Genomic DNA, 8,927 nt, shown 5'->3' with positions numbered 1-8,927 from the left:
AGGAAAAGATAAAGTTTTTTCTTTCTGTCCACACCGGAGTCCAGAGGAACTTTATTCCAGGTCTCTGATTGTTCTCCAAGCTTATTCCCTGCCCTACTTACTATCACCAAGAATGGCCTACAGCCCTCCACTTCAGCAGTCTGTAAGGATAGTATTTGTGTCAACCACCTACCCTTTCTTTGAATTTCCAACATTGCACGGCTCCCGTGCACACGTGGGCACTGATGCACTGCTATGCTTGGCTCCTGTTAGTCTTCCTGTGGTGTGTCTTTTGGTAGACCCACACCCATACTTTCATTATTGCATTATGTTAACGTCAGTGTTCCCAATACCATCCATGTGGTAGAAACAGAATGTAACAGTCTGCCACTGTGCACCTGTCCTACCTGCGTCCTCAAGAGTAGCTTGATGCTGGTCCAGGTGGGAACACTGGGGCAAGGGTTCCATATCGGGGCAGTATGGCTTTCTGATTCTGTTTTTTCTTTCTTTCTTTTTTTCCTTTTCTTTCTTTCTTTCTTTTTGAGATTAGCTATTAACATACATGTTGGTCAGAACATCAGGCAGCACCAAGGAGTAAAGTTGTGTGTTTTAAACGAAGCTGGGTTGATGACAGGGATGCATCAGGGGTATAAAACAAACTTCCTGGCCAGCTGAGGGTTTAAAAATTGATGACCATTTAATTACATTCAGGGTTTCTCGGGCTCCAACACTGTGCTGATGTCTGATTATGTGATAGCCGGTGGTAACTGAAGGCAGCTTGGCCTGGCTTTCTTTGCAGGTGTATCTGGTGCATTAAATTCCTAGGGCTACCATAAGAAAGTGAGCCTCACGGTTTGGGTAGCTCAAGAGAAAGAAATAGTCTTGGAGGCCAGACGACTGCACCAGGAGGGTCCGGCTCCCCTGAGAGTCTGGGTAACATAGCCTTCCTTGCCTCATGACTGCAGAACAGTGATGTAAAGTCTTTTTTGTTTTGTTTTGTTTTGTTTTTCGAGACAGGGTTTCTCTGTGCAGCCTTGGCTGTCCTGGACTCACCTTGTAGACAAGGCTGGCCTCAAACTCACAGTGATCCGCCTGCCTCTACCTCCCGAGTGCTGGGATTAAAGGCATGTGCCACCATGCCTGGCTAATGATGTAAAGTCTTAACTAGATCTTTTTACAACGATCCTGCTTCCAAGTGAGCTCCTGCTCTGAGTTACTAAAGAATACAGTTTCGGTCTATCACTTCAGGGAGCATAATTTACCCCGTCCTAACTGCAAGCTGCCTGTTTCTTCAGTGCATGAATAGTGTGTTGCAAGCCACCAGAACTGCAGGTGCAAGCTCACCTACACGGCTATGTGTAACCAGTCTAGACAGCTCTGCACTTTTTCTAGCTCCAGAACTTGCCTCAGCCAATCAAGAAAGAGGAGCATGCCAGGGCCTCAAAAAGGCCTGAGGTCAAATATAATTATCTGTTGTTTTGGCCGAGGATTTAAGTAAAACAATTCATGAGCTATGAGTGTGAGGGGTCAGAAGCTGGCATGGGGCTCAAGGAATTATTTTCTAGTCCCAGGATGATGATGTGCCCAAGAGGAGGCGGCCAGTATTTATCCAACCCTATATAAGTACTGACGTGTCTGAGATAGTTAGCACCTCCTTCGCCTTACCAGCCAAGAGGGTGGCTGGCCTAGTCCTCCTCCCAGGTCTGGCATAGCGGAAGTGTTTTTACTTCCTTTTGGGGGACATTATGGTTTGATGTTCTCCAAAAGGCTCGTGTGTCAAAGGCTTAGCTCCTACCTGGTAGGGTCAATTGTTGGGAGGTGATCTGGGCTGTGAGGGCCATGATCTAATCAATAGGTTAATCCACCAATGGACTAAAGCACTGACTTGTCTATTGGTAGGTTGTACAAACTTGGAGGAAGCAGGCTGATAAGGATATGTGGGGTGGTCTTCTTCAAAGAGCATTCTTGTGAGACGCCCTTGTCCTCCATAAGGTCAATGGCTCTGTTCTACCACACATTTCTGCTATGGCTCTCTGTCTCACCACAGGTCTAGGTGTCATGGAGCCAACTGGCTATCGAACAAAGCTTCTAAAAACATAGGCTAAAAGAGAGCTTTCTCTTGGGTATTTTTCACAGCAGAAACTATTTGCTTCTAGTCAACATTGGTGTTGACGTATTCGTTTGGGATCTAGTTATTTGAACTACTTGTTTGCTTGGGGGGAAGGGGGAGGCAGCCCAGAGTGGTGACCTGTGCTGACCTGAGTTACCAGGATACAGAATGGCACAACCCAGCCTAGAATCCAGGCGGTCTCTCTCTGCATGGTGGCACTCCACTGCTCTGCTAGGAGCTTTATAGTGCAAGGTTCATGGCTACAACGATCGGCCAAAGACAGGGCAATGGAGAGTGGCCCATTGTGGGTATGTTCTCTGAGACCCAGAAGTCTGTAATACATTCCTAAGGAGAAGACAGGAAGTTGAAAGTTTTTGTTGTTGTTAAAACAACATAGTACGTTAGCTATTATCAGTGGTTTTTATAGGAGAACTGTAGGCTTCAACCTTTTCCAACCCTACTTCATTTGAGATTCTTTAATGATTATACCTTCCTTCCAACCCACCTACCCTAGATAGGAGAGAGAAGAGGTTAATGGGAACAGGAGAAGTAGACCTTTTTTAGACTCAGTTCCTGGGAGTGATTCCTCTGGCGTAGTCAGCAGGATTTCAGCAGATCAGCAACTCAACCAAAGTTGCTGCTGGAACCTGGAACAGCAGCTGGAACCTGTAGCCCTGAAGCGTTCTCTGGAGCAGTTCTCTCTAGGAGCATCTCGGAGTGGAGCGATAAACAGCCAAACAATACCAAGACCCAAAACACCCCCGCCTCCTGGTTTGGCCATATACATCTCCTCTCAGAATCTGTCCTAAGATGTGTTTCAGCTGGCAACAGCCACGCCCCTGCACGAGGTGGTTCGACTTCTAAGTGGATAGACATCACCTGATCTCTCACAAGTCTGTTCCCCATCCCACACTTGGGATCATAACAAAAACATGTTGATATCTGCTGCAGAGAACAAAATACACTGAGTATTGATGAGTTTGCGCAGATTTTCTTTCAAAGAACTGGCCTGTTTCATTTGGATTATCAAATGTGTGAACACAGTTCACAGTATTCCTTCATATTTCTTTGATGTCCGCGGCATGTGTGGTGAAACCGTCTCTTTCACCTCCCATGTTAGTGGTTTGTGTCCTTTCTTATCTGGAGAGGGACTTCACTCATTATCTTTGGGAGGCAGTGGCAGCTGGATCTCTGTGAGTTCGAGGCCAGCCTGGTCTACAAATTGAGTCCAGGATGGCCAAGGCTACATAGTGAAACCCTGTCCCGAAAAAAAGAAAAAGAAAAAGAAAAATGCTTGTGTAGCATACAAAAGGTAATCTTGAACCCCAGTAATAGAAAAATAAATTATTAAAAACAACTCAGTTCCTGGTCTTGTATCACTGTGGTGATTTGAAAAATGACCCTCATAAACTCAGAGAGTGGCACAATTAGGACTTGTGGCCTTTTTGGAGTAGGTGTGGCATTATTAGAGGAAGGCTGTCACTGGGGGCAGGCTTTTGGGGTCTCAAATGCTCAAGACAACTGGGTGTCTCACGGTCTCTTCCTGGATCCAAGTGTAGAACTCTCAGCTCTTTCTCCAGCACACCTTTAATCCCAGCACTCAGGGAGGCAGAGGGTGGCAGATCTCTGTGAGTTTGAGGCCAGCCTGGTCTACAAAGTGAGTCCAGGACAGCACACGGTGGCTCATAACTGTCTCAACTCCAATGCTTGGGAACCCAACACCCTTTTCTGGCCTCCACAGGCACCAGGCACACAAGTGGTGCACAGACATTCATGCAGTGAAAATATCCAAACACATAAAATAAAATAAAAGACCCACCAGAAATGGGCTTAACAACACAGAAAGTTATAGGACAATGCAGAAAGCCAGAGGAAAGCACACAGTGGAAGAACATAAGACATCACAAACAAGAGATTGAAAAGACCCATGCAGTGCTAGAGGGATCCGTAGGGTTATAGCTACTCAACAAGCCCAGAATAATCAGACTCTAACGGATGCTTCCAGAGGGGAATCAAAGGAATTGTAGTTGGCTCACTGTACCTGTGGTTTCTGCCTTGTTGGAGTCAACCAACCAGTTAGAAAATACGTTCGAAAATTAGTCCTAATACTGTGTAGCAACTATTTAAATAGCGCCTGCATTGTATTTTATATGTGTAATATATAGACTATTAAAAGCATCTAAGAAGATAGCTGTAATTTAAATCTAAATATGTCACCATTTTGTGTAAGCGACTTGAATATGCTCAGAATTTTGTGCCTGTGGAGGTGGCTGGAATTAATCCTCAACAAATACAAGGAGGAAATACAACTATTTCTTTGGTAGTACTATATCTTAAAGAGTTTTGTTTAGCATACTATTTAGAAGTATGGATGGATGGAGATGACTGCCATGGATGCTGGGTTCACTCCCCAGCTTTGCCTAAAACAACCCTGAAAATCAACAGCAACAACAAAGGCAAACATATGATGGAAGGGGTTGAATATGGGTAGTAGAGGTTCTTTGGGAAGTAAGATTTTTTTTAGTCTTGCACTTATTTGCTTTTATTCACATATTACCTTGATTTAAAAATTAAGGCATATTAAAGGAAAGGGGCCTAGAAATTTAGAGTCATACCAAAGACCTTCCATGTTTCCCCCAGGATGTCATACAACTGTCTCCCAGGCTTTGACCCCCAAGGGCTCTGACACTATGAGGCTGTCCCTTGTCCACAGCATTGTCTTTCCACCCTGGAGATCTGGACCAGTGACAGGCTCATGGTGGGAGTGCTGGCGCCCCTGAATTCTGTGGAACGGTATCAGAAGGCCAATTAGTCATTTATGGGAAAACCACCACTGTCCAGGATGATGGGAAATTCTTAGTAGCAAGTCAGGATGTATTTTAATAAGAAAACATACTTCAGAAATACAGTTACAGTTAGAGGGCTGTTGGATACAAAGGGAGCCAAAACAAATAAGAGCCTGGGAGAGTGCTCAGAATTACTTCAAGCAGACCACAATAGTCTTGGGAGTTCCTGTTCCCCTGTAGCAGTTTCCAGAGATCAGCAAATGTTTTCCATAAGGATATCCAGCATTTGCAGTTTTGCAGGCTGCCTCTGGCAACCATTGATGATGAACCCTGTTATCTATCACAGACAGGGCACAGATGGTATCTCCTGAACAAATATGGTTTTCATAGAAGCTTTGCTGCTAGAACACTACAACCTGTGCCATCTGGAGCCAGGCAAATCTCCCTTTTAATCACCTTTCTCTAGCTTTCTTAATTTTTCCTCATATTTTCAGAAATATTTATTTTTGACAATTTTATGTGTATGTATGCATGCCTGAATATAGGCATGTGCACCATGTGTGTGAAGGTGGCCACAGAGGCTCGAAGAGGGCGTCAGATCCCCTGGAACTGGAATTATAGTCCGTTGTGAGCCACCATGTGGGTTCTGGGAACTGAACCCAATTCTCTGGTGGAGCGGGAAATGTTTGTTTGTTTTTGTTTTTCAATTCAGGGTTTCTCCATGTAGCCCTGGCCATCCTGGAACCCACTCTGTAGACCAAGCTGGCCTTGAACTCAGAGCTCCACACCTGCCTCTGCCTCCCAAGTGCAGGGATTTAAGGCATGCGCTCCCAACGCCCGGCTGCAGGAAGTGCTCTTAACTGCAGAAGCGTCCATCTAATCCTCCCTCCGTTTTGTAATATTTTTAAATCATAATTTCAGACTTGGAGACAAAAAGAAATCCATCAGCTTTTAGTTCTAAATGGCAGCATTTGGGTTAGAGAAAGAAAAATATCTTAAAGCCCTTTAGTGCATCAGCTGCTGGGCTCACCCTGTGTAGAAATTTATGTAGTTGAGTTTCTCATATCAGTGATGGACTTAAGATCTTGTGCCTTTTCCAGAGGGCAGGTATTCTCTCCCTCCATACCTTCTTGGTCACAGGCTCCATGTTCCCAGTCATCACTGCTACAGCTTCTTTGTCTTCACTGCAGATCAGTGGTTCTCAACCTGTGGGTAGCGGCTCTTTTCGGGAGTTGATTGACTGACCCTCCCACAGGGGTCACATATCGGGTATCCTGCATAGCGGACATTTGTATCATGGTTGCAGTGTCAGGAAGGCTGAGACCATTGCTGTAGATGCTACATAAGGTGGTACCCGGCTCTTTAGGAGACACTTAGACTAAACTCTGTGGTGGTACCCAGCATTCCTGCAAAGCATTTGCTGCACATGGGAGGAAAAAGGCACCCTGGAGGAGCATCTCTGCCTGGAGCCAGGCTGAGCTAGTGGAGACAGATGAGGTAGTTTCCATCCGTACACATTAGGGTGTCTGTGCCAACACTTGCTAAATGCTTCTCAGACTGGACTTCACCCTCACGAAAGGATGTGTGCTGCGTCTGAGTGATAAATTAAAGTGCTTCCTTGAGCCCCTCAGCATTACAGGGGTCCACATTCAAAGCAGGCAACTTTTCAGAGCTACGGCTTACAGCTAAATAACTCACGGATGGTAATTGCACGCTTTTCCTTAATTCCCAGGTGCCTCAGTATTGATTTCACAAGCCTGGGATTTTAATCTTGGGATCACCCAGGATATGTTTTTGAAGCACTTACTCCCTTTCAGAAATTCACGTCATATTGATCCAGAGAACTGGCCTTTTGCATATCTGTCCAGCTCCAACAAGAGGCATAAATCTGAGGGAGAAGCAGACGGCTCGTGTGCTTATTAATGAGCCAGGTGCTCTGAACAAGTGAAGTCTGTTCCTTAAAAAGATACTTTAATACCTCCTATCTGTCAGGCGTTTTCCTTGGCAATTGAAATCCTGCAACCAGCACAGCAACGACTATAAATATCTACTTTGTTTTAATGAAATTTGGGTTAACTGGTAAAGAATGCGGGATCACACAAAATAGACAAATAAACAAGAGTTAGGTGTGATGGGAACTATAAAGAGAAACAAAGTGGGCCAAAGAGATTGAGGCTGTTAGAAGTGGAGGGCCTCTGAGTCAGTTAGACAGGGTGGTCTGGGAAGGCTTACAGGGCGAGTGACATTTGAGCTAGGACTTAAATACGGGGGCAAGACACCATGTGGGTGTGAAGCCTCACATGAGGGTGAGGGTGAATTGCATTCCTCGCAGAGAAAACAGTGACCACAAATGCCCAAAGCACAGTCTCTCTCAGTTGTACCCTCAGGAGTTTTAATATATGAAGGTCACTGAGAGATATGGAGAAGCTAATGCCATTTCACTGAGGGACATATACCTGAAGTTCCCGAGAGGAGAGGCACACTGTGCTACTCTGGGCCACATAGGAGAAGCAGGAAACATGGGTCCAGAGATTTTTAGTGGGATTTTTGTAAGAAAGGCAAAGCAAGATTCCAGTGGGACACCGCACACCTATCATCCTAATCCTCAGGAGACGAGACACAAGAATCAGTATTTTAAAGCAGCTGGTCTGTAGAGTAAGTTCACGAGGATGCATAGCGAAACTCTGTCTCCCTTCCAGCCCCACCAGAAAACGTCAAGGCAGACAGGAGAGACGACTTAGGAGTGGGTACCTAGTACTCGGCCCTTGGTGGTGTAGGGTAGGGAGAATATTTTAAGTTAGGCAAGATGGTTCACAGTATGTGTGTTAGCCAGCTTTCCGTGACTGTAATAAAAGACCAGAGATGATCAAATTATAAAGAGAGGGTGGTTTCAGTTATCAGTTGGGCCTGCTGCTTCTAGGCCCAGGTGAGGCAGTGGATCATGGTGGGGAGCTGTTTCTGTAGATGGTGTAGATCCGCGCTGTTCACCTACTGGACAGGAAGTGAGCAAAGAGAGGTAGAAGAGGGGTTAGCACCCCAAATCCCAAAGGAGGGCAGCTTCCAGTAATGAAGATTAAGCTCCATTTCAAGTTTTTGTTCCAATGATCAAGGCTAAGCCCCATTTCAAGTTTTTGTCACCTCTCTATAGCACCAAATTGGGGAGTGTGGACTAAGTTTTTGATTGTATTCCCTCCCCTCCCCCCTCCCCCCCCCCCCCCCCCCCCCCCCCCCCCCCGCCCAGGGCATATTAGGTAAGTACTATAGCACTAAGGAATCTGGTTTTCTGGGGAAATGGAAACTATTTTGCCCTGTGATGGTAGGTGCCCAATAGACAAATATAGACTCTATGGCTTTGCGGAACTCCATCGTCTATGGTATTGCAGATCATGTTACAATTGCCACTGTGTAAGGCTGGCTATGCTAGGGGCAGGTGGGCTCGTCTGATCAGTGCAGACCAAGCCACCAAGTACAACGACTAGTGTGGCCCTCACATAGTGACCCCCATCCCTTGTATGTAGTTTTTCTTAGGAGTCTCACTGCTTCCCACCTTCTGCTGCGCTCTATCTCCATGACAAACTCTACACCCAATGAAGAGTTGTCTCATTATCTAATGAATCTGTTCTTCAATATGTGGTCATTTCTACTGTTTTTTTTTTTTTTAATTACTGTTCCAAAAGGAATAAGAAAACTTCTATGAAAAGATTTTTTTTTTTTTCTGGAAAAAGATTCTTGTTGGTCAAAATGTCAAGGGGAGCCTGTTCATTTTCCTTTGTCATTAAACTTTCATTTACTAGAAAGATGTCTTGTGTGATCGCTACTTACTCATGCACACGGGCAGGCTGAAGTTTATTCTGTGACTCCACAAATGCTTTTACAACTTGTGCTTGTTTACTTGGTGTGCATATGTATGTGTGTATGAGGGCGTGGGCGTGGAGGTCAGAGAACAACTTTCAGGGATCAATTTCCAGGCATCAGGCTCATCAGCAATTCCTTTTACCCACAAGACAGCTGGCTCCCAGGTACATCACTTTAGATCATTTCTTTTTTTCTTT

This window comes from Acomys russatus, chromosome 30 (genome assembly GCF_903995435.1).
Source record: "Acomys russatus chromosome 30, mAcoRus1.1, whole genome shotgun sequence".
NCBI classification, from domain to species: Eukaryota; Metazoa; Chordata; class Mammalia; order Rodentia; family Muridae; genus Acomys; species Acomys russatus.
This window is presented reverse-complemented; position numbering follows the sequence as displayed.